The sequence below is a fragment of the Bos indicus x Bos taurus genome, chromosome 11 (assembly GCF_003369695.1).
Source record: "Bos indicus x Bos taurus breed Angus x Brahman F1 hybrid chromosome 11, Bos_hybrid_MaternalHap_v2.0, whole genome shotgun sequence".
Classification (NCBI taxonomy): domain Eukaryota; kingdom Metazoa; phylum Chordata; class Mammalia; order Artiodactyla; family Bovidae; genus Bos; species Bos indicus x Bos taurus.
Genome location: NC_040086.1, coordinates 68,665,623 through 68,690,906, shown reverse-complemented (window position 1 = coordinate 68,690,906; position 25,284 = coordinate 68,665,623).

The following is a 25,284-nucleotide window of genomic DNA, read 5'->3' as shown; positions in this document are numbered from 1 at the left end:
TCAACCTTTTGTGCTCAATCCCCTGCATCCTGCAAGCTCAACCCCTTCTCACTTTCCCAATTCACCTTATCTCACTGTATTTTTCTTTAGTATCTACTACCTTCAACCACACTAGATACTTACTGTTAACTCCTTAAATTACAGATATTCATTAGGTTTATTGCTTGTCTCTTCTAAGAACATTTTACTACAGAAGGTGCTGGGGTTTTTGTCATTTTTATTCAGTGCTGTATCCCCAGCATCTAGAAAAGTGCTTGGCATGTAGTAGATGATCAGTGAATATGTATTAAATAAAGTGAGTGTTGAATTATGCATGTTTTTCTGGGCTTTGTAGAGGATCAGAAATAACAGATATAAAGCACACCACACAGGACTGTCCCCAGGCTATGTTCTATCATCATTAGTATTAAATGTGCATGCAAGGGGTGTGGATGTGGTGTGTGTGATGCTTTAAACTCTGCCTGCTTCATGGATCAACACACAAGACTTCTGGGGACTCATATGAGAATATGTATATCAGCACAGAAGGTCTTTCAAATGCTCACAATGACTCTTTGCACAATGTAATATTATAATAATTCTCATTGGAGATGAGATAAGAGCCTCATTTTGTCAAAGTTACACAGTTGGGCTTCTAATAGAACCACTCCCCACTCTCTAGCTCCCAGTAAGGGGAATAATTATATCTATTTTTCACAATTGGTGGCTCACATTTTAAAAAATGTTTCTTGTTGAAACATTTGAAAATGAACATAAAGAAAATTAAAACCTCCCAAGCACTACCACCCAAAGCAAGTGGGATCAACATTTTAGTATGCACCCTTCAGGCATTTGTTTTATATATGTATAAATAAAATTAATATTCATAAAAGTGTGTTCTGTACTATAAATATTATGTATCAACTTGCTCTTAAAAACTATATTACAGATATTTTTTCATGTCTTTGCATTCAGATTGACTTCATCCTTTTTACTGACTATGTAGTATTCCATAATCTTAACCAATCTATTGATAGAACTTAGTTTTTCTCCAGTTTTTCCCCATTACAGATAATGCTGCAATGATCATCCTTGTACATATTACTATTTTTGTGGGCTAGAAACCTAGAAGAAGATATTCTGGATTGAAGTACAGGCATATTTTAAATTTTGGTTAATAGTCTTATTCTCTATTAGTGAACCACTAAAGTACCTGGACCAATGAACAAATTTTCTGTCCAAAATCACCATTCATGTGGAATTTCTCCACACACTTCTGTCTTCAGTTTGAAGAGGAGGCAAACACTTTAGCCTGAGAACATATGTTTAGAACATTTTCCCTGCAGTCTCAGATAACTAACCAATAAACGCCCCATGACCCATTAGGTTCCTACTAGAAAAGCTCCCTGTATAGCAGCAGATTCTAATGCTTAATAAGCATCCAACATTTACAACCAAGTATAATGTAAACCATAAAGTTTTTACCCAGTTTTTCTTTTTTAAATCCAAAAGAAGTTCCTTTCCCTGGGTATTATTTCATTTTCTCAAATTCTTTTTCAACATCTGCTGAGATGATCATATTATTTTTCTCCTCTGTTCAGTTAATGTGATGAAATATATTGATTTTAAAATGTTGAAATAACCTTGCATTCCTGGGACAAACTCCACTTAGTCAAGATGGATTATCTTTTTTTCTGGATGTGACTTGCTATATTTTGTTTATGATTTTTGTCCCTGTGTTCAAGAGGGTTATCATCTGTAATTTTTGTAGAAGCTTTGTCAGATTTTTGTACGAGGCTTAGGATGACCTCATGAAATACAGTGAGGCATGTTCCTCCTCTATTCTTTGAAAGCATTTATATAAGGTTGGTGATAAAACGAACAATAAAACCACCTGGATTTAGGGAGTTTATTGTGATTTTAGCTTTAAGATTTTAGACAAATCTAATGACTTTAATACAGGGCTATTCAGATTCTCTAATTTGTGTCAGTTTTAGCAAACGTGTTTTTTAAGGAGTTCATTCATTTCACCTAAGTTATCAAATTTATAGGCATAAACTTGTTTATATCTTTATTATAATTTTTATGTTTGTGGGATCTGTAGTGATAACAGACCCCTAATATAGTTTGTGTTTCTCTTTTTTTGATCAATATAGCTAGAGGTTTTATTGTTTGTATTAATCTTTTAAAAGGACTACATTTATGGCTCTGGTTAGTTTTCTTTATTGTCTGTTTTATATTTCATTAATTTCTGCTCAAATCTTTATTATTTTCTTTCTTCTATCTACATAGGGTTTAATTTGCTCATTTTTAAATGGTAAAAATGTAGATAATTAATTTTAAACCTTTCTTCTTTTCCAATGTGGGTATTATATCAATGAATTTCCCTCTAAGTGCTGCTTTAGCTGTATCACACAATTTTGATATATTGTATTCTTATTACTATTTAGTATGAAATATTTTCTAATTTTCCTAGTGATTTCTTCATTGACTCATGACTGATTTAGAAATGTATTGTTTAATTTCTAATTATTTAAGCCTGTGTATATATCTTATATTAGATTTCTGATTTAATTCTGTTGATACTCTAAAAGAGTTCAATCTTTTGAAATGTATGGAAATTTATTTTGTGACCCAGGATATGTTTTGGGCCACTGATTTAGAAATGTAGTGTTTAATTTCTAATTATTTAAGCCTTTATATATATCTTATCTTAGATTTCTAATTTAATTCTGTTGATTCTTTAAAAGAGTTCAATCTTTTTTTAATTTATTTTTTATTGAAGGATAATTGCTTTACAGAATTTTGTTGTTTTCTGCCAGAAGAGTTCAATCTTTTGAAATGTACTGAGATTAATTTTGTGGTCCGATGTATGTTTTACCTTGGTTACTGTTCTCTGTGCACTTGAAAAGAATCTGTATGCTGCTGTTGAGTATACTATTCTATAAATGTCAGTTCAATCAAATGGTGTGTATTGTTGTTCACACCTGTGTCTTTGCAGATTTTTGTCTCCATTTTTGCCAGTTACTGAGAGTATGATATTGGATTTCTCTAGATCTCCCTTTAATTTTGATATGCTGTATTTTTGTTCCATATACATTGAAGGTCTGCAATCACAAAAAAAGGTCTGTATTTGTGCATACAAATTTATTATTATGTTTTCTTTAAGAATTAATTCTTTTATCATTATGAAACATAATATTGTTTTACCATGAACTCACTTTGTACGATATTAATAGAACGACTTCAAAGCTCTTTGATTAACAGTTTCATGCCGTTCTGGACTTTTACTTTCAACCTGTTTCTTAATATTTAAAATATGTCCCTTGATGGATGATATATAATTGGGTGTTGATTTTTATCCATTCTTACAACCTCTTCCTTTTATGTTAAACCATATAATTTTAACTTATGTCAAAATTGATATCGTTGAATAAGACTACCATTTTGCTATTTTCTGTTGGTTCGATCAATTTTTTGTTTTTCTGTTTTTTCTTTCCTATCTACTTTCAGGTTAATTGAATATTTCTTATTATTTCATTTAAATATATCTACTGATTTTTAACCTGTACCTTTTGGCACAAATTTTCTAGAGATTATAACGGAATCTTTAACTGCTCAGAGATTAAATATCGCACACTGAATGTAAAGACTTTGCAGCCGTGATTTTCTTCAGTCTGCTCCTCCCTCTGCCATTCTTTGACTGTATGTGTCATGTAGCATCCTGGCACTGGGTCAGTCAGTTTCAGGTATCATAGGCATTTGGTTTGTTCCAAGATGCCAGCTCTTCCTGGCTGCGTACATGCTAAGTCACTTCAGTTGTGTCTAACTCTTTGCGACCCTATGGACTGTAGCCCACCAAGCTCCTCTGTTCATGAGATTCTCCAGGCAAGAATACTGGAGTTGGTTGCCATTCCCTTTTCCATGGCCTCTTCCTGACTCAGGGATCAAACCTGCATATCCTGCATTACAGGCAGATTCTTTACTGCTGAGCCACTGGGGAAGCTCCTTTTCCTATCTAGTAGAGATCAAGTAAGGCTTCTCCATGGAGCAGGGGGTGCCCATAAGTTTGTATTTTCAGGTAAAGAAAAAAACATAGAGGGACCTGGAGATCATCTTGAAGACCCCCCAAAATATACAGGTTCCTCAGAGTCTAACAATAACCTCTGAAGGGCTGAGGACGCACATCTGAAAGTTCTGAAGAATGTGCACAGGATTAGGACCAACCTGATCGGATTTACGGAGAAGGCAATGGCACCCCATTCCAGTACTCTTGCCTGGAAAATCCCATGGGCAGCGGAGCGTGGTAGGCTGCAGTCTATGGGGTCACTAAGAGTCGGACACGACTGAGCGACTTCACTTTCACTTTTCACTTCCATGCATTGGAGAAGGAAATGGAAACCCACTCCAGTGTTCTTGCCTGGAGAATCCCAGGGACGGGGGAGCCTGGTGGGCTGCCGTCTATGGGTCGCACAGAGTCGGACACGACTGAAGTGACTTAGCAGATCGGATTTATGAACATCCAAAATTAAAAACTAAAGGATAAGTAAGGGGGTGATTCTCTCTCTGCAGTAGGATTCCCCATAGGGTTCCTTTAAGCAGTGAACTCCTCTACTGCTATTGAAACATTATTTGGTTTGCAAAATTTTAATTAGACCTTACATTTCCAGAACACATTTACGTGCCCCTGACTACTTTGATTTAATGTAGATTTTATTTGTATTTATTTGAGCATTTAATGTCAGACACTGTGCTGGGCATTGTGTTCAAGAATACTGAGGTTCATAAGACCCAGTCCCTGATGTCCAGGAGATAGTGCTTCATGGAGGAGCTGGGTGTGTGCACAGCTAGGTAGAATGCAGCAATGCAGATGTACTAAAAGGGCTCTGAGGACACAGAGAATGAAGCAGTGACTTCTGCGGTGGTGAGGACATGTATACTGGGAACCTTAACAGAGGAGACGATACCTGAAAAGGAGTTTCAGTCAACTATCAAGGTCACAAATATTTAGTGAGTCCCTTCCTTTTGTCAGGCAGTATGTCAGGGTCTACAGCACCACAGGAATGACAGTCAGAGTTCCTGCCTTCATGGAGCCTACACTGCAGCTGTGGAGATAATGAACAGGTAAACAAGATAATTATAGACTGTGAAACGTGCTAAGGAAGAGGAAAAGAAGCTGGTGATCATCCATATGTAGGAGAGACCTATTTTAAATCCAAAGAGTTGGGAAGTATTCTGGGAGGTAGCACTTGAGCTGAGACTTGAAGGATGACAGTAACTCTCATACAGGAAGAGCTGGTGGAAGCTCCAGATGGAGAATCAGCCAGTGCAAAGGTCCTGGGATGGGAAAGAGATCAGGTATCCGGCATCTGGTCTCATCACTTCATGGCAAATAGATGGGGAAACAATGGAAACAGGGGCAGACTTTATTTTCTCAGGCCCTAACATCACTGCGGATGGTGACTGCAGCCATGAAATTAAAAAATGCTTGCTCCTTGGAAGAAAAGCTATGATAAACCTAGCTGCTGCTGCTGCTGCTAAGTCACTTCAGTTGTGTCCGACTCTGTGCGACCCCATAGACGGCAGCCCACCAGGCTCCCCTGTCCCTGGGATTCTCCAGGCAAGAATACTGGAGTGGGGTGCCATTGTCTTCTCCATGACAAACCTAGACACCATATTAAAAAGCAGAGACATTTCCTACTCCAGCGCATGAAAGTGAAAAGTGAAAGTGAAGTTGCTTAGTTGTGTCCAACTCGTATCGACCCCATGGATTGCAGCCTACCAGGCTCCTCTGTCCATGGCATTTTCCAGGCAAGAGTACTGGAGTGGGGTGCCATTGTCTTCTCCATGACAAACCTAGACACCATATTAAAAAGCAGAGACATTACTTTACCAATAAAGGTCTGTCCAGTCAAAGCTATGGTTTTTCCAGTAGTCATGTATGGATGTGAGAGTTGGACTATAAAGAAAGCTGAGTGCCAAAGAATTGATGCTTTTGAACTGTGGTGTTGGAGAAGACTCTTGAGAGTCCCTTGGACTGCAAGGAGATCAAACAAATCAATCCTAAAGGAAATCAGTCCTGAATATTCATTGGAAGGACTGATGCTGAAGTTGAAGCTCCAATACTTTGGCCACCTAATGTGAAGAACTGACTCATTGGAAAAGCCCCTGATGCTAGGAAAGATTGAAGGCAGAAGGAGAAGGGATCAACAGAGGATGAGATAATTGGATGGCATCACTGACTCGATGGACATGAGTTTGAGCAAGCTCCTGGAGTTGGTGATGGACAGGGAAATCTGGCTTGCTGCAGTCCATGGAGTCTCAAAGAGTCAGACACGACTGAGTGAACTGACTGATCCTGGGAAGAGAAGGAGGTTGCTACGGCTAGAGTGTGCTGGGCAATGGGGAAAGCTGCAATCACAGGGTAAAGAGTTATCTTGCTGCTTTTGGGAATAGGGGAGGTTTTTAAGCAGGAGGAGGAAATTCAGTTGGCTTTTAGGGTTAGGGTAAAGAATTCTCCTGCAATGCAGAAGATCCCGGTTTGATTCCTGGGTCAGGAAGACCTGCTGGAGGAGCGATAGGCTACCCACTCCAGTATTCTTGGGTTTCCCTTGTGGCTCAGCTGATTAAGAGTCCGCCTGCAATGAGAGAGACCTGGGTTCGATCCATGGGTTGGAAAGATCCCCTGGAGAAGGAAAAAGCTACCCAATCCATTATTCTGGCCTCGAGAATTCCATGGACTGTATAGTTCATGAGGTCGCAAAGAGTCAGACAAAACTGAGCAACTTTCACTCTTAGGGTTAGCAAGAGGTGCATCTCCTGGGGACAACCTCAGCACTTCCCATCTAGTTCAGGGCAACTCCACAATCTGATGGATCCTATTGATAGTACCTTGACCTAAAGTTTTGATCTTTTATTCCTGGTACATTTTTGCTTGATTTTTTCATAATATTGTTTTAGAATGTGATTTCTCTTACTGAATTCTTGGCACCCCTGGAAATTTCATGCCTGAGGTGAGTGACTCACTCTCATCGTCCTAGTTCTAGCTCAGTTTTCTAAGCCCTCACCCTCTTTCTCAGAAGCAGCTCAATGGGAAGGAAGTTGGCTCAGCTTTTATTTTCCTGCCAGCAATTTTAACACCTCCCACCCTGCATCTTTCTCTGGCGTATTTATCATGCAAGCACAGAGGCATGGCTCTTCACCATCTAATCGTTCTCAAACGCAGAGAGGCTGGAAAACCATCAGCCATCCTCAGAAACTGGCAACCAAGGAGGGCTTCAAAACAGACAGACTCTCAGAAACTTGGTGACAAGCCCCACTCTGCAGACCCAAAGAATCTGGCTGAAGTGCCCTCTGTCCTTTGTGGGGACCATCAGTAGTCTTAAAGAGGGGTTTCTACCTGGAAGAGATAAAGGAACCAACAGAGGTCTGGCCACCGGCAGAGAAAAAAGAAAAATGTTAATGAAGTGCCTTTGGTAAGCTTTTAACTCCAAGCCAGGTAGCCACTGGCATGTGAACCTGGCACAGATTTGAATGCCTTTATCTGGCTTCCTCTGAAGCCCTGGCATACTTTCTGATGCTTGGCTAAGTAAGATGCCCTGTGAAATCAGAGCCTGGACTTGAGAGGCTCAAATCCAGGGAGGAGCCCCGAATAGGTAAGGGGATTGGGGCTCGGTTCTATGTGACCTACTTGGCCACTCCTGTTTCATACCTCTAAGCCTCTGTGATAAAATCTCCTGTTTTTGTCTTTCGGTCACTAAATTGTGTCCAACTCTTTTGTGACCCCCTGGACTGTAGCCTGCCAGGCTCCTCTGTCTATGGGGTTCTCCTATTGGGTCTTCCTTATCCCCTACTGAACTCTGAATCCTCAAGGGCTTGAATTTGTCTTAATCAACTTTTTAAAAATCTTATCTGCAGCACGCAGCATGTGGCTGGCACACAGTACACCCTTAATAAATTTGGGGTTGACTGAAATTTTGAATGATGCCTAAGATTTAAAAAGAAAATTAGCAATGGTGACATAAAGTCCTATGCCAAGGAGGGAGGGGCCAAAAGCACCCTGGGGCCCCTTTAAATTGTACTTATCCCATCAGTCCTTGTCTTCTACTCTCTGCCTTCTCGACTGGATTTATTCTTACTAATGAACTCTTCCTCCCATCAGAGTCTAGATTGGAAAATTTTTCATTGGTCTTGAAGAACTTTGAATAATGTCTCAAGTACATTTATTATACTGGAGGGAAGGTTGGAGGGAAGGTTAGGGAAGAATAGAGTCGGACACGACTGAAGCGACTTAGCAGCAGCAGCAGCAGCATGGGTTACATGCATTTCAGACCTAGGCTTGGAAATTGCTTTTATTTAAAAAAATGATTTCTTAAGTGTGATGTGAATTTTGAGTGCAAGAGATATTCATTTACACAAATTCCTCAAACTCTTGCCACAGTCAGTGTTGACCTCTTTGTGGGAAATCCAGTGGGTAAGATTTTGTGTGAAATATTTTTGTGCCACTGATTTTACAAGTCCTCTCTGAGTCTGTGGCGTTACTAACTGCTCTTCCTGACACCTTCTCCTCTCCTGGTTTCCATGACTGCATCTCCTTTCTCTGCCTCTCTCAGTCAGTCTTTGCTGTCTCTGTCTCCATTCCCTCCTCCTGCCCCTGAAACACTGGAATTCCCTGGATTCTCTCCCAGGAGGATCTCACTGCCCTCATGCACTGTGTCAATTCCATGCCTATGGCTTCCACGTCTTTCCTTCCAGCTCCCATCTCATCCCAGGGCTCTGGGTTCAAATACCCAACCTCCTTAGATCACACCACTTGGGTTCTTATTGTGCCTGAAATTAAATTTGCCTGAAAGAAAACCATTTGCCTTTCCTCTCATCTCCCCTGTGGAGAGGCGATGGCACTCCACTCCAGCACTCTTGCCTGGTAAATCCCATGGACGGAGGAGCCTGGTAGGCTGCAGTCTGTGGGGTTGCTACGAGTTGGACATGACAGAGCAACTTCACTTTCACTTTCCACTTTCATGCATTGGAGAAGGAAATGGCAATCCACTCCAGTGTTCTTGCCTGGAGAATCCCAGGGACAGGGGAGCCTGGTGGGCTGCCATCTATGGGGTCGCACAGGGTCAGACACGACTGATGCAACTTAGCAGCAGCAGCAGCATCTCCCCTAACCTCCTCCCTGACCTGATTCTTTGTCTCCATTAATGACCTCATCACCCATTTAGACATGCAGAGCAACCTTCAAAGCTTCCTGCCCGCTCATCTCACATATAGATAAACTCTATGGGTTGTCCTTGGGAATGTTTCTTATCTGTGCCTTTGTCTCCATATCCATTATTCCTGCTCTAGTCAAACCCTCACATTTTTTTTATCTTGCCAAAACGCTGCAAAACGCCCTAACAGGTCTTCCTCTCCTTAGTCTCCTTTACCAATCTGTCCTCCACTCCCTTGTCCGTTGCACTGCTGTTTCACTGTCTGGAACCTGCTGCTGGGATCACTGTCCTTCCCCAGCCCAGTGAGTGAACTTGGGGCCCTACAGGACTGGCGGGTGGCTGTGACAATGCTCCCCCTCCCCATGCCCGTGACCCACAGATTGCCTTTCCCCTACCCTGCTTAGGGAGGTGGCATAAGAGTTTATGTAGCCTTCATCCATACTGGCATGGCAAGAGCTGACAATAAATCCTCCTTTGGTTTTTCTTTTATATATATATATATTTATTTATTTATTATTTATTTGGCTGTGCTAGGTCTTAGTTGCAGCATGCAAACTCTTAGTTGTGGGATGCAAACTCTTAGTTGCTGCATCTGGGATCTAGTTCCCTCATCAGGGATCAAATCTGCATTGGCAATGCAGAGTCTCTGCATTAGGAATGCAGAGTCTTAGCCACTGGACCACCAGGGAAGTCCCTCCTTGAGTTTAACTTATTACCACTGTAAGCTCCCATTCAGTGGGAAACAGAAAGCCAGCTCTTAGGTCCAGCTTCAGAAAACTAAGATCGACAATTTCCAACATATATGGAAATAGAAAAGTATAATAAATCCCAATGAACTATCATCCACCTTCACCGCTTTTTAGCTCATGGCCAATCCTGTTTTTTCTCTACTCCCTACACCTCACCCGCTTCCCCCTTCTCAGCCTGGGTTGTGTGCTCAGTCGTGTCTGGCTCTTTGTGACCCCACGGACTGCAGTCCTCCAGCCTCCTCTGTGCAGCCTGTGTTATTTGGATGTAAATCCAAAAGTTGTGTTTTAACAGAGCAGTAGCACCAGGGTAAGGAGTCCTTTGTGAGTCACAGCCTCAGTGCCCACATGGCGGCTCTTGAGGTAAGGGCTCTACCAGGGACTCTGGGATGCAGTCACGGCTAATAAAGGCTCATGACCCTTGTTCCACTCTCATCTGTGGTTGACACCTCCCAGTCTATGTGGAAGCTGAGAGAAGTCCTTGGGGCCTCATGCCAGGACTCCCTGCACTGTGGGTTCCTGCCAAGGCCTCCAAGCACTGCCCTCTGCTGGTGGGATCTGGAAAGAAAGTGAAAGAGAAAGTCACTCAGTCGTGTCCAACTCTTTGCAACCTCATGGACTCTACAGTCCATGGAATTCTCCAGGCCAGAATACTGGAGTGGGTAGCTTTTCCCTTCTCCAGGGGAATCTTCCCAGCCCAAGGATTGAACCCAGGTCTCCCACATTGCAGGTGGATTCTTTACCAGCTGAGCCACAAGGGAAGCCCATGAATACTGGAGTGGGTAGCCTATCCCTTCTCCAGGGGATCTTCCCGACCCAGGAATCAAACTGGGGTCTCCTGCATTGCAGGCAGATTCTTTACCAGCTGAACTATCAGGGAAGCCCAGTGGGATCTGGAGCAGCCAGCAAAGCACTGCTCTCCACCTCCCCATGCGGAAGGCCTCACCAGCAGTATAGGGTGCTCAGCTGACTTCTCAGAATAAGTTAGAATCCGTTCCTGAGCTTAATGAAGGGCTGAGTGAGGAGGAACAGCAGCTTAACAAAGGGAAGGAACTCAGATTCTGGGGAGTTAAAGTAGAAAAGATGTTTTTCAGCTTCCTAGGGATCCCTCAGAGGGACCCATAAATATAGTTTGGGGCAGGAACAAGGGTGACCAGGTCACTGGTGACACAGCAAGGCCATTGGACGAGAGGAGTGTCAGGCCAGAAACTGCAGTGGTATGCTTCCCTGGGGCCTCAGCATAGCTTTTTTTTTTCTTTGTAATCAAAAACATTTGCAGGGCTCTGGGCTCAAGATACAAATTTGCATATTGCTTTACATAAGTCAGCATATGGAGTTCGCTCACCCCTAACACCAAGAAAGGGAAATTAAATTCAATTAGATTAATTAGTGCAACTGATTGCAAATTGTTTTCAGACCTAATATTAAGGGTGCTGCACATAGGAAATACAGAATAGATTTTTTAATTGGGAGAAGGGGGAGAGTGGGAGGGAGCCAACTTGGGCATCCCAGCCAGGTCTGCTAGAGAGGAGTAAGGGAAACAGTCAGGGTGGCGAGACGGCGTGTGCCTCTGCTTCTGTGGGACATTTTAGCCCTCTATCTCCCTGCTCCTTTCTGCCCTCCTTGCACACAATGGCTTCAGACTAGGGCAGAGGTTACCTCCCCTGGGAGATGAAATTTCCAATACCCAATGTTGCATTTTCATGTTTTGAGAGAACCCCCCTTGCCAAACTGAGTTTTAGGTCCCTGAAAACCTGTATCTGTCCCCAGTGAAAGTGAAAGTCGCTCAGTCGTGTCCAAGTCTTTGCAACCCCATGGACTATACAGTCCATGGAATTCTCCAGGCCAGAATACTGGAGTGGGTAGCTTTTCCCTTCTCCAGGGGATCTTCCCAACCCAGGGATCGAACCCAGGTCTCCCGCATTGCAGGTGGACTCTTTACCAGCTGAGCCACAAGGAAAGCCCTCTGTCCCTAGTACTTTCCTTTATTCCCTCCCTCCCACCTTTGTTGGTTTGCTTCTCTTTTTTCCTGCCTTGTTTCTTGGAATTCAGAGTGGGAGAAAAGGGCTCAAGGGAAGAGAGGTCTTGGGGGTGAGTGTTAGGGACGGCCCGTAACCCATGAGCCAGTCCTGATTTCCAGCCAGGCACACACTGGTCTCCAGCCCCCGCCGGGTCAAGAGTTAACTAGCCCACCCTTATCAGATATCTACCTGGGTTCAGGGCCAATCCCACGCCTGGGACCTGTCTATCTGGGGCCTGCCCCACCACCAAACACCTCCCTCTCCCCTCCAAACCCCGCCTCCTGCCTCTGGCCTGCTGGGGTTGCCCAGTGTATGAGGGGGTTGAGCAGCTGCTTTATGTCCTGGGCTGAGAGGGAACCCCCTGACAAGAGGCCCAGCTCACCTGGCTGGGCCCTGCCATCCTGTAAGCCCCCTGAACTACTGGTTCTGCCTGGCTCAACTGGCAGAAGACGGAGCCTTCCCTTCCCTAGTGGCTGATGTTGCTGAGGTTCTCCCACCTAGGAGAAAACTGAGTCAGGTTCAGTTTTGATAAAAACAGACTTCCCTTATTTTTGCTTTCCAGGCCTGGCCCCTTTGATGAAAGAGCAGAAGGCCAGGTATCATACTTCCCAGAGCCTCTGCCCTGCTGCCTTTTCTTAACGAGATGCGATAGAAGGGCTTTTTGTGCAATTAAGTCACAGCTGGTACACAGGGGTTCCTGGCTGGCAGAGTCCTAGACTGTCTTCCACATGACTCAGGTTAGAAAAGTTCATTCATTCATTCACTAAACATATCATCATTTTGCATGTACAAACACCGTGAGCTGGTGTGAAATGGTTCAGTGGTGAGCCCATACGGCCTAGTAAGGGAGGTCAAGACAAGTCCAGAAATAACCATGACTTGAGACAGAATAAGATAAGCCATCAAGAAAGGCGTAAAAAGGCCCTAGTCTGTTTATGCAGGGAGGGCATATCTGGGTGGACAATCAGGAAAGACCCTGAAATGGAGACCATGTTACCTGGCCTCCTGGTGGGGCAAGGGGAAAACAGGTAGGGCTGGAGGGTAGGGCCCAACATGGATGGAGCAGAAGCCACTGCAAAAAGAGATGACGAGAGTCTCACCTCTGGAACGGCAGCCATTCAGCTCAGCCTTAGAGTTTGCGTAGGGAAGACACGGAGAGCTTAGGAGAAAGAGAAGCCAAGGAAGGAAGAAGGGGAGGAGAGGGTGGGCACCGAGTGGTGCAGTCATCAGAGGCCTCTTGCTCCTTTTTACAAATTCCTTTCCTTTCCAGCTACTCCTAGATGATGGCTAAGAGGGAGGTTGGAGGACCTCAACTCAAGGCACCCAAAGCTTCACTCTGCTCGATCTGGGCTGAGGCCTCCGTGCATGTTTCACGCCAGCAGCAGGGGGTTCCCGGGAGAGCTGCAAAGGTCCTTCCCTGGGCCTCCGGCTTTTTGAGCCCACTGCCTTGGGCATCTGAGCAGGGGCAGTGGCTCTCCACTCAGGCCACAACCTGTTCTGCATAATGACGCACCTGCCACGATGCTGCTCGAGGCTGGCTTCTAATAAACCCCATGCTGGTGGGTGCAGCGCTCGAGGTAATAATCGCTCTTCCTGGCTCCCTCAAGCCATAGTCAGAATTATAAAGACACATGAATCAGAGATGGCAGCCTGTAACAAAAGCTTTACCTCCAGCTGTTTTGTTCATTTTCTGAACAACAGAACATTCCCTCCATCTCTACCCCTCCCGCCTGTTCCTTTGTGTTTGGGACCATTATCAGCTAAATGCATTCGTCTAAGCTCCAGGCTCACACAAGTGGAGGGAGGGAGGCAGACCAGGAACGGCTGGATCACAGGGGCTAACCTCTGTGCCATAGTTTCTTGCTTTTGCCTCTCCTCACTGAAAACTGCCTTCCTGGAAAGAGGACCCCAGGTTCCTTTGTGCCCCGTTAAACACAGTCCATTTCCCCTGCTGGCTCTGCCCTTGACCCTTTCCTGGGGCTACGCCTACTTGAGGAGCCCTGCATTATATGCCAAGGCTTCGCCCCAGACCCTCTGGCTAATAACTCGGCTACTGCCTTGTACCAAAGACACGGCCCACATCATCGATACCCCTGTTCAAGTACCTGAAAATCTGCCTTGGTCTCTGCCTGGTGCCATGGTTGTTCTAACTTCATTTTGTTGTTCAGTTGCTCAGTCATGTCTGACTCTTTGAGACTCCATGGACTGCGGCACGCCAGGCTTCCCTGTCCATCACCACCTCCCGGAGCTTTCTCAAACTCATATCCATCGAGTCAGTGATGCCATCCAATCATCTCATCCTCTGTTGCCCCCTTCTCCTCCTGTCTTCAATCTTTTCCAGCATCAGGGTCTTTTTCAATGAGTCGGCTCTTCGCATCAGGTAGCCAAAGTATTGGGGCTTCAGCTTCAGCATCAATCCTTCCAATGAATATTCAGGGTCGATTTCCTTTAGGATTGACTGGTTTGATCTCCTTGCAGTCCAAGGGACTCTCAAGATCCTTCCTTATTCTTTTTTATTTGAGCTTAAATTCATATGACATAAAATTCACCATTTCAAAGTGAGCTGTTCCGCAGCACTGTTCATCCACGCATTCATAATGTTGTGCAACCACTACTCGGTTGTTCCAAAACATTTTCATCACTCCAGAAAAACAAAAACAAAACCCCGTACCCATGAAGCAGTTACGTTTCATTTCCTTCTGCGCGCAGTCCCTGGAAACCACCAAATGTCTGTCTCTATGGATTTACCTATTCTTGATATTTCACATAAATGGAATTACACAACATGGGACCTTCTGTTTCTGGCTTCTTTCACTTAGCACAATATTGTCGAGGTTCATCCACATTGCAGCATGCATCAGTACTTCATTCCTTTTTATGTCAAAATAATATCCCATTGGATGTATACACCACAGTTTGTTTACCCATTCGACAGTTGGCGAACATTTGTATTGTTTCCACTTTTGGCTGTGGTGAATAATGCTGCTATGAATATGCAGATGCATGTATTTGTTTGAGTGGCTGTTTTCATTTCTTTGGGGTATATATTTAGGAGTAAAATGGCTGGTTCATGTGATTAAACTCTATGCTTAACTTTTTCAGGAACCACCAACCTGTTTTTCATGTTGGCTGAACCATTATATTTCCTGTGTGTTATATAACACAATGTACAAGTGTTCAATTTCTCCACATCCTCGTCGACACTTGTTTTCCGGGTGTTTTTTCTTTGGTATTATTCTTCTTATTATAGCCTTCCTAGTGGATATTAAGTGGTATCTCATTGTGGTTTTGATTTGCATTTTTCTAATGACTAATGATGTTGAGTGTCTTTTCATGTGAAATTGGCCATTTGTGTTTCCTTTGGAGAAATGTCTACTTTATTCCTTCACTTATTTTTTAGTTAGGCTGTTTGTCCTTTTATTGTTGAGTTGTAAGAGTTCTTTATATATTCTGGATGTGTGTGAGCTAAGTCACTTTAGTCATGTCCGATTCTTTGTGATCCCATGGACTGTAGCTTACCAGGCTCCTCTGTTCATGGGATTCTCTGGGCAAGAATACTGGAGTGGGTTGTCATGCCCTTCTCCAGGTGATATTTCTGACCCATACTACACCCTTATTAGATATATGATTTCCAAATATTTTCTCCCATTCTATAAGCTAGCTTTTCATTTGCTTGATAATGTCCTTTGATCTACAAACCTTTTTAATTCCGATGTATTATTATTTATCTGCTTTTTTCTTGTGTTGCCTGTGCTTTAGGAGTCATACTCAAGAAATCATTGTCAAATTTGAGGTCATGAAGATTTACCCCTGTGGCTCCTTCTAAGAGTTTTATGGTTCCAGCTCTTATATTTAGGCCATCATTTCATTTTCAGTTACTTTTTGTATATTATGTGGGATAGGTATTCCTAACTGTTAACCCCAGCTCCCGAGCCCACTTCATCTTGCAAGGCAATCTGGGTCCCCTAGCCTGCTGGCAGCAACCCTTGATGCCTGCCCTGCTACATGTTTCTTGCCCTGAATTATCTGTTGGTCTGGGACACTCTTTCAGCCTATGTCAGCTTCCATGACAAGCATTGCTTGTCTGGACTGTTACTTCTTGGATTGGATTCCATTAGATTGGACCTCCTTTCAGCCAACAGCTAGGTTTGTTCCTGCAGGCCATCCCTGTCATAGGTCTAACCCAGGCCCTCTCTCTTCCCTAAGACTGAGCTATCCTGAGATTGCATCATGCCACTCTAGCAGTCTTTTGCAACAAAGTCAAGTTCATCAATAAGATGCAACTGCTAAGAGCATGGACTCTGGAACTGAGATCAAATCCAAGCCCTGCCACTTACTACATGGGTGATTCCAGAGAGGTATTTACCCTTTTGTGTGCCTCAGTTTCATCATCTGCAAAACGGGGGAGATTATTACATCTGTCTCACAGGGCTGATGTGAAGTTAAGTGAGTTAATACATAAGAAGTGTTAAAAAGAGTGCCCAGGAATGGATAAAGAAGATGTGGTACATGTATATACAATGGAACATTCAGTTCAGTTCAGTACTCAGTTGTGTCCGACTCTTTGTGACTCCATGAATCGCAGCACACCAGGCCTCCCTGTCCATCACCAGCTCCAGAAGTTTACCCAAACTCATATCTATCGAGTCAGTGATGCCATCCAGCCATCTCATCCTCTGTCGTTCCCTTCTCCTGCCCCCAATCCCTCCCAGCATCAGGGTCTTTTCCAATAAGTCAACTCCTCGCATGAGGTGGCCAAAGTATTGGAGTTTCAGCTTCAGCATCAGTCCTTCCAATGAACACCCAGGACTGATCTCCTTTAGGATGGACTGGTTGGATCTCCTTGCAGTCCAAGGGACTCTCAAGAGTCTTCTCCAACACCACAATCACTCATCCATAAAAAGGAACAAATTTGGACCATTTGTGGAGATGTGGATGGACATAGAGACTGTCATACAGAGTGAAATAAGTCAGAAAGAGAAAAGCAAATATGGTATATCAATGCATGTATGTGAAACCTAGAAAAATGGTATAGATGATCTTATCTGCAAAGCAGAAACAGAGACAGATGTAGAGAACACGGATACCAAGGGAGAAACACAGGATGGGATGAATTGGGACACTGAGATGGACACATATGCTACTGATACTATGTATAAAATAGATAGGGCTTCCCAGGTGGTGCTAGTGAACCCACCTGCCAATGCTAGTAGACATAAGAGACCTGGGCTCGATCCCTGGGTCAGGAAAATCCCCTGGAGGAGGGCATGGCAACCACTCCAGTATTTTTGCCTGGAGAATTCCATGGACAGAGGAGCCTGGCAGGCTATAGTCCATAGGGTCGCAGAGAGTCAGATACAACTGAAGCGACTTAGCACACACACATGCATAACACCGGTAACTAAGGAGAACCTACTGTATAACACAGAGAATGGTGGTGACCTAAATGGGAAGGAAACCTAAAAAAGAGGAGATATACGTATACATATAGCTGATTCACTTTGCTGTATAGTAGAAACAACACTGTAAAGCAACTATATGCCAATAAAAATTAATTTTAAAAAAGAGTGCCCAGTTCATGGTAAATCCTCCATGAGTGTCTGCTCTTCTTAAGAATGTCTGAAAAGACCACTGGTCACCGGGAAGGGTCTTGCAACTGATCAGAACAACATTTTAGTTTGAATGAGCTCATCGTTTTCCTAGGTCTAAGGTTAGGAGGAGTTACCTACCAGACCAAGGAGGACAATAAACCTACTCGTGCCAAAGGCCAGGGCGAGCAACCAGAAACAAGGAGGGAAGGAAAAGGGAACGAAGTGCAGGGCCCCAAATCAATCTTGCTGGTTGCAAAATTCTGTCGGTATCTCCAGGTTAGATAAAACCACAGCATATTCAATGCATGATACCTGTGATCTAATAAAAGCAGCAGGAACTGATTCTGCTGAGTTGTCCTAGGCTGTTCTGTTTTTTTTTTCTTCCTCCCTGATTTGCCTGCTATTGAGCTCTGGGGTAATCTTGTTACATCCCATGTAATCACCACAGGCAGGTTTGTGTCCCGGGGCCAGAGTCACGAAGTTCCCCCAGAGTCACCTGTAAAGAGCCTGAGAGGAGGCCCCCTCCCTGTGGCCACCCCCGTGGCTGTGTCCTTTGCAGAGTTTTGGATGATTCATCCTCGGGAGGGAGGTTAGCCACCAGATTTATTGTCTGTCTGAACAGGCTATGTGCAGCGTGACCAAAATGAAAAGGGAAAAAAGAGCGTTGTCTCAGCAAAATCTGCTGAATCAGAATTAACAAGAAAATCTTGTAACTAATGATCAGAGATTAAAATGTACTTGGGAGCTGCGGTGTTTAAGTGAATAGCAGGGCTGCAGGGTGAGAATGTGCAGGATAATGGGACTTGGAATGGCTCCTGTTCTGTGGTGGGAGCCTATTCACAAGTTAATCAAACTAGGAAGGGGACTGGTTCCCCAACAACCTGGGGTACCATCCCTGGACAGGATGGCCTTCTGCCCTCGCCCCAGTCCTCTCCTTCTATCAAAGGGGCCTCCCCTTTCTAAATATGCCTTGGTTTACAGTCTATGGCCCATTGGATTCTCATGACAACCTCGAGGGACAGGTGAAATGGCATAACCTGACATCTTGCCATTGTACAGAGATGTATACTGAGGTGCAGAGAGGTTATGCCAGGAAGTGGCAGGGCCTGACCTAGGATTCAGGTTTTCAAATTACTGCAATTCCTGCACAAAGCCATCCTGGTAAACACATACGTAATCTCCTCTAGTTTAACTTTTCTGCAAATCTAAGATTTTCATGGATTGTGCACTTATAGGGCTACGCATGCTAGCAAATATTGGTGTCTGAAGTGCAAAAGTGGGATTGTTTTCCATATTTTAAATGATAAAAATTGCTTTCATTAGAACAAAAGTCAAATCTTTTCTTGCTTGCCTAACTCTCAAAGCACTTAGTAAGTTTCACAAAGTCATTCAGATCTGGGGCTGCATCGAACCATGAATGTTTTTAGTCTCCGGGTAAATGTCTCAGAAAGCTACGGGGAATGAAAAAGGGTGTAGAGTGAACCGGGCTTTCAGACAACTCTCAGGGCCGCCGAATTACCAAGATCACCATTAGCCACAGTTCACCTACCAGAATAATGGACGCCCTCGAGGAAGGAGCCTGCCTGCAGGTCTACGTGCTGAGGGGGTGGCGGGCAGGGGGAGACAGTGTGATTTGATTTGAGTTTTATTTGCAAAAGTCTCCCTGGGAAGACGGAGAGGAGGCTGCTGCTCCCAGAGGGGAGAGCTGCTTTCTTTAATTACAGGGAAGCAGCAGGAGCAAACTGCAAGGAAAAAAGAAATCAGTCGGCAGACTGGGCTGCCAGTCTTCCTCTTAGCACTTGGTATTCTTGGGGTCTGGAAGAACATTTCTCCTCTGTGCCTCATTTCCTACACTTCTAAAATGGGGATGGGGTCTTCCCTGGTGGTCCAGGGGGCCAAGACTCCACGTTCCCAATGCAGAGGGGTCAGATTTGATCCCTGGTTGGGAAACTAAACCCCACATGCCGCAACTAAGACCCAGCACAGCCCAGCCAAATAAATAAATAAATGAAAACATTAAAAATAAATAAGTAAAATAGGGACAACCACACCTCTCTTGTAGGCTTGTCAAAAGTCTCAAATAATATATATAAATTATACATACATATACACATACACAGATATGCAGTGCTTATCATAGAGATTCACTGGTAATACATATGATTATCAGCAGGAACAGTGGTAGCAGGAGTACTTGTAATAGCAGGAGACATTTGACAAGAATATCCTAGACTTGACTTCACTCTGCTCTACTGAATATGCAAAAGTATTCATCCACTAAAAGTCCAGCTGAAACCCCATTTCAGTGTGCTGCCTCCCTGAGACGCCAGCCTAGGGTCACCACTTCCTCTTCAGTGCTCTTTGTCTGCAGTGTTCATTAGACCAAATGGCATAATACCCAGTAGCATCCTTTCTAGTTACAGGACCCAGAGCTCGGGCAGATCCAGGTGGGCCAGGGCAGAGTGAGCAAGATACCGGACTTGGATGTACAGAGAGTGGTGGTGGATGACAGGAAGGGAGGAAATGAGCTCTGGAAAGGGCAAATCAGCCCTCCTGAGTCCAGGAGGCCAGTGTGAGGATGGAGAACAGCCAGGTGGGAGGACCATAGCTGAAGAGGGATGCAGAGTTTAAGGTCTGGGGTTTAGGCCCTGACCAGCCAGGGCAGTGGGTTGGTAGAGGTTGGAATAGGCAGGTAGTTTGACTTAGGGACATGTGGTCCAGGGACCCCACAGCTCCAAATTCAGGCATTCCTCAGGTAGGGCAAGGGTATGCAGACCCCGTCAACTAGGTGGGCCCCAGAATCACTTTGGAGGTTTTCTCAAAATACAAATTTTCAGGCTCCAGAGCTGGGGAGATTCTGATGGAGTAAATCAGACACACTGTCAGAAGAGACGATGGGCCCTCCTGCTCTGTGAGTGCGTGAGCTTACCCAGTGATGACTAAATAAGCCCTCCTCACAGCAATGACCTTGAAACTCAAACGCTTGATGAAGGTTTACCAAGAGGCAGGAGGACTTCAAGGCATGTGGACCAGATGCTCAGAAAGTGAGCATGACGAGCCCACAAATACTTAGTGAAGAAAATTTTTAAAAAAGAAGGGTTCCAAGAAACCAGGGTAAAATTACATAAAGAGAAAAAGGAAAACAGTCATTTCCTGAAGAAAGCTCTATGAAGAAATACCACCACTGGGATCCCAGGTTCTCTCTACAGGACAGTACATCAGACATCCCCCTTCAAACAGACCCATAAAGAATGACAGTGTTTGTATGAGAGCACAGTATGAATCAGGAAGTACTGAAGCGTATATCCTGTTGGTTGGATCCATTTCCAAGCATTATAATTTCCTCCTTGTGAGAAGAGGAGGCTCAGGCTCTAAGCTAAGGCCTGGCCCCTCAGAGACTGGGGATGAGGGCAGGACCCCCGGGAGGACAACAGGGTGAAGGTGTAACAGGTAACCAAACCTATTTATTTCTTCTTCGTAAACATGCTCTCTGAAATGTGGCAGCTCTATTACCTTGCCTTACTTCCAGAAAGCCAAGCCTGGCATAAATCTCCCAGGTAGGAAACCAATAGACTATTTTCTAGAGAAAATATTAAGAGTCAAGAGCAAACACCTACTGATTTTGACAACTGGGAGCCCCGCCCCCCAATGAAAAGGCCAAATCACCCTTGATTACCCTGTGGTTCAGCCCAGCAGGTGGCATGCCCTGGCCACAGATACAGAATTACCAGCTGTTTTAGTCTCTCATTCTTAAATATACTGTTACATCTATAGACCGCTGGAAACTTGATGAAAATCCTGCAACCTGAATGACAAGGCAAATAAATCCAAAGAAAAATAGATAATTCCATGCGAGGGTACAAAAGAGAAGGAGACCATCTAATAATCAAAGGGATAGTATAGAGAAATCTCTAGAAACATAGGATATAACAGTCTCCAAGCTGATGTTTGAAATTTTAGAAGATGATCCAAGGGCTTCCAAGGGTGAAATAAACTACAGACAATGGCTGCATGGATGTCAGTGGATGCTCAGGAGCAGTGTGGGGAGCTGGAGGCAAGGAGACACTTTGCCACGTGTCTCTCGCCTTTCCGAGTGTCTGATGAGAGAGGCCCCAGCTGCCCTCTGTTTTGGATGCACTACCTTTCCAAGCATATCTGAAGAGTGAAGAGCTTTGGGAGATATAGTGTTTCTGTCCAGAGCAAAAGGCAGGACACCCATTATAAAAGATTTGGCTTCCCTAAGCTCAGGGTTCCTCTCTTGTAGCACAACCGTTGCCTGTGTGAGCAGGGGTCTTTCGGTCCTCTTTGTGCCCGCTATGAGAACTGGGGTTAGGAGAGTAGGTGCAAAACCAGCTGATATTCTGGCTTCTCCCACTGCTGTGAGTAATGTGCTGTCCTGGTGAAACTGACAGCCAGCTGCTACCTTGCAAGGAGTGTAAAACTTGACCCTTCACAGTTCTGGACAGCAATGCCATCAAAATTTGGAAGGAAAATAACTTTCATCTTAGGTTTGCATACAAAACCAAAGTAGAAAACAATTGTGAAGTAGAATAAAGACTTTTTCCAACTAAAAAGTATGCCTGTACAAACTCAAAATAAAAAAATACAATGCACCCATTCTTAGGAATGTACTCTATGATGCTGTCCAGTAAAAAAAAAAAAAATGGAGAAAATTAAGAAATAAGAAGATATATGACTCAGGAAAGAGGGGAACCAAAATTAGAGGCTGGAGAAAAAAGTTCCCAGCATGTCTGCTAAGCAGCATGCAATGAAATCAGTGCTGGAACATTTGCACAGAGGGCTTCTAAGTGAAGACTCTTAAGGAAAACAAAGCAAAAGAAAACAAACAAACAAACAAAAAAGAAAACAAGGAAATGAGGATTTGTTTGAAATTAGGAAAGTATTACTATGACATATAGAAACAATTGAGGAAAGGGTGAAAATTCACAGAAAACCAGGTAAATTGACAACAAATGAAGCAATTATTCATTCTAGGCAAACAAGAGATTGTATGAGAAAGGAGTTTGGTTGCATTTTACCATTTGGCTCAGTGTGTCAGGGCTGATTATTGATCTTTGCCAAAAATTATTTTATAAAATATGTCAGAGGGATGAAAGGAGAGAAATGCAGGCAGCGGTGTGGAAAAATGAAATCCTTATCTACCATGGCCCAAAGTCAATAGATAATGTTTAAAACTGGTATTTCAAGAAGTAGCAGGATAATTTCAAATGACAGAGGTAAATGCCAGGGGAAAGCCCTGGAAACGTGAGGGATGGTCTCTCTGAGGGGAGGGAGTGTGTATAGAATGGGGGGTTTCTGTATGTAAACATTACTTGAAGTATTACTTTGATAAAAATTAATTAACAAACATAAATTTGAGTTTTACAAAATGACATAGACAGCTGGCCCAGCCTGTCAGTGGGCTGGACCTTTTTTCAGCCCAACTAGTCAGCCCATCTCAGCTTTCCTCATCATGAACAAAAATGACAATTTTTAAAATGTGCTATATTTTGAACTCCTTAGTTACACTATATACAATATTGTGTTGTGTCCAACTCTTTGCGACCCCATGGACTGTACAGTCCATGGAATTCTCCAGGGCAGAATACTGGAGTGGGTAGCCTTTCCCTTCTCCAGGGGATCTTCCCAACCCAGGGATCGAACCCAGGTCTCCTGCATGGTAGGCAGATTCTTTACCAGCTTAGCCACAAGGGAAGCCCATATACAATATCAGTTTCATGTTTTTCTTGATTAGATTTTTGGGAAAAAAAGGAAAGAGAACAGGGGGCTGGGATCTGGAGTTGAAAGAGGTGGGTCCAGCCTTGCCTGTCCACCCCCTCCCTCCTTACTTGCCGTGTGTCCTTGGGGAAAGTACTGCACTGCTCTGAAACACAGTTTCCTGCTCTGCAAACAGAGGCAAACGTCACCCTCCTCACATGGTGGTTACAGGCGTGCCTATGTAAGTACTAGGTCGCTTCAGTTGTGTCCGACTCTGTGCAACACTACGGACCATAGCCCCCCAGGCTACCCTGTCCATGGAGATTCTCCAGGCAAGAATACTGCAGTGGGTTGCCACGCTCTCCTCCAGGGGATCTTCCCGACCCAGGGATCGAACCCGCATCTCATGTCTCCTGCACTGGCAGGTGGGTTCTTTACCACTAGCGCCACCTGGGAAGCCTGGCTACAGGTGGGGAAGGGCATTTCACTTCACCCCAGCCTCAGCAAACCCTGACTTCTTGCACAAAGTAGGCACCACTGAGTATTGGTTTGATTTGAGCAAATTAAGAGTGATTTCTGAAGGCATTTAAAAATAGAAGCAAATGGCTGCGATGATTTGGGGACAGGCCTGCCAAGAAGCTGGAGTTGGATTAGAAATGCTCTTTCAAAGTTCTTTTGTGCTCACTATGCTAGATTTTTCTTTCCTTCTGCCGTGAGAATACACGATGCAAGGCAATGCAGTTGGGCTGTTGCAATTAGACTGGGTAGAGAAGAGGCACCAGTAATTGCACCATTTCCCCAGGAGTGACTTGGTTTCATACTGGAGAATTCAGGTTTGGCCTCGCCAATTCCCAGCCGATGCTTCCACATGGGAGTTTCTGGTTCTAGAATCTGAACTATGTCCTGTGGTTGGAACATGACTGCTGGTGCCCACCTCGGCCTTCCTACAGGTTCCCCTTCCCAGGCGTCACTTCACAGCCAGCCATTACCCTGAAGCTGAGTTGGTCTGGATGTCCCAAAGCCACCTGCAGTGGGGAGGGAGGTCAGTAGTCACCCCTCTGGGCTCTTGGCCTACTGCCCTGCCATTCTAGAAGGGCCAGTCCTGCTCAAGGCTGAATAGTCCTCAAGACCTCGGAGCTCCTGGAGACAGTTCTGAGTGTTCCAAAGCCCCTGCTGAGTCTGTATTGTCAGTCCACAGGGCCTCAGGGCAGAGGCCCCTGACTATCCCTCAGAGGTTTTCATCTGCCTCATGATCCAACTAGAGCCTGTTGGTGCTGCTGACGTTGCAAGGGCCTGTTCTGGACAGAAACATGTCTATGATGCTGGCCTGACTGGTGGGATACGGGACTAAACCAGGGAGCAGCTTCACCTGGAAGGTCTAGTTTGGTCCATGCAGGTGGTTCAATTCAACACATACCCTGGGAGGAGCATCCAAACAAATGGGGGTGAGGGGCCGGGTACCCGTGCAGGCCATGGAGTAAGTGTTGCATTAGCTGTGCAAGTGCTGTTCCACAGGAGGACCTGGAGACACAGAGCCTTCCATGGGGACGCAGAGGAGATACCTAGTCTCCCCGAGTCCTTCCTGCTGGAGGGTCCAGAAAGGGGTTCCTAGGAGATGCCTCAGCCCTTCTTCCATCCCATGTTGTCTTCCAACTTCTCAATGAAGTTCATAAGGATAATGCCCTCCTGCTTCCATGACTGCTAGGGCTGAGCCAGGGGCTCCAAGACAGTGTGGAGATGCAAACTTGGGTTCCTGGGTCTGTGATCCCACCTGCTCTTCCTCTAGTCCCATTGGCCTCACAACTCAGCCATCTCAGCCTCTGCCAAGCCTTCTCATCCCTTCCTCTGTGCCCCTTGCCTTCAAGGGATCTCTTATAGCCATGGTCACACTGAGTCGTGCACCCTTCCCGACCCTCCGCCCCACTCTCTACCCCCACATCCTCCACTCTCTCTGAAATAAAACTCTGTTCTATGCTTCACTTGTTGTCCTTGAGGGCAAGGTCAGTGGCCAGCTCCC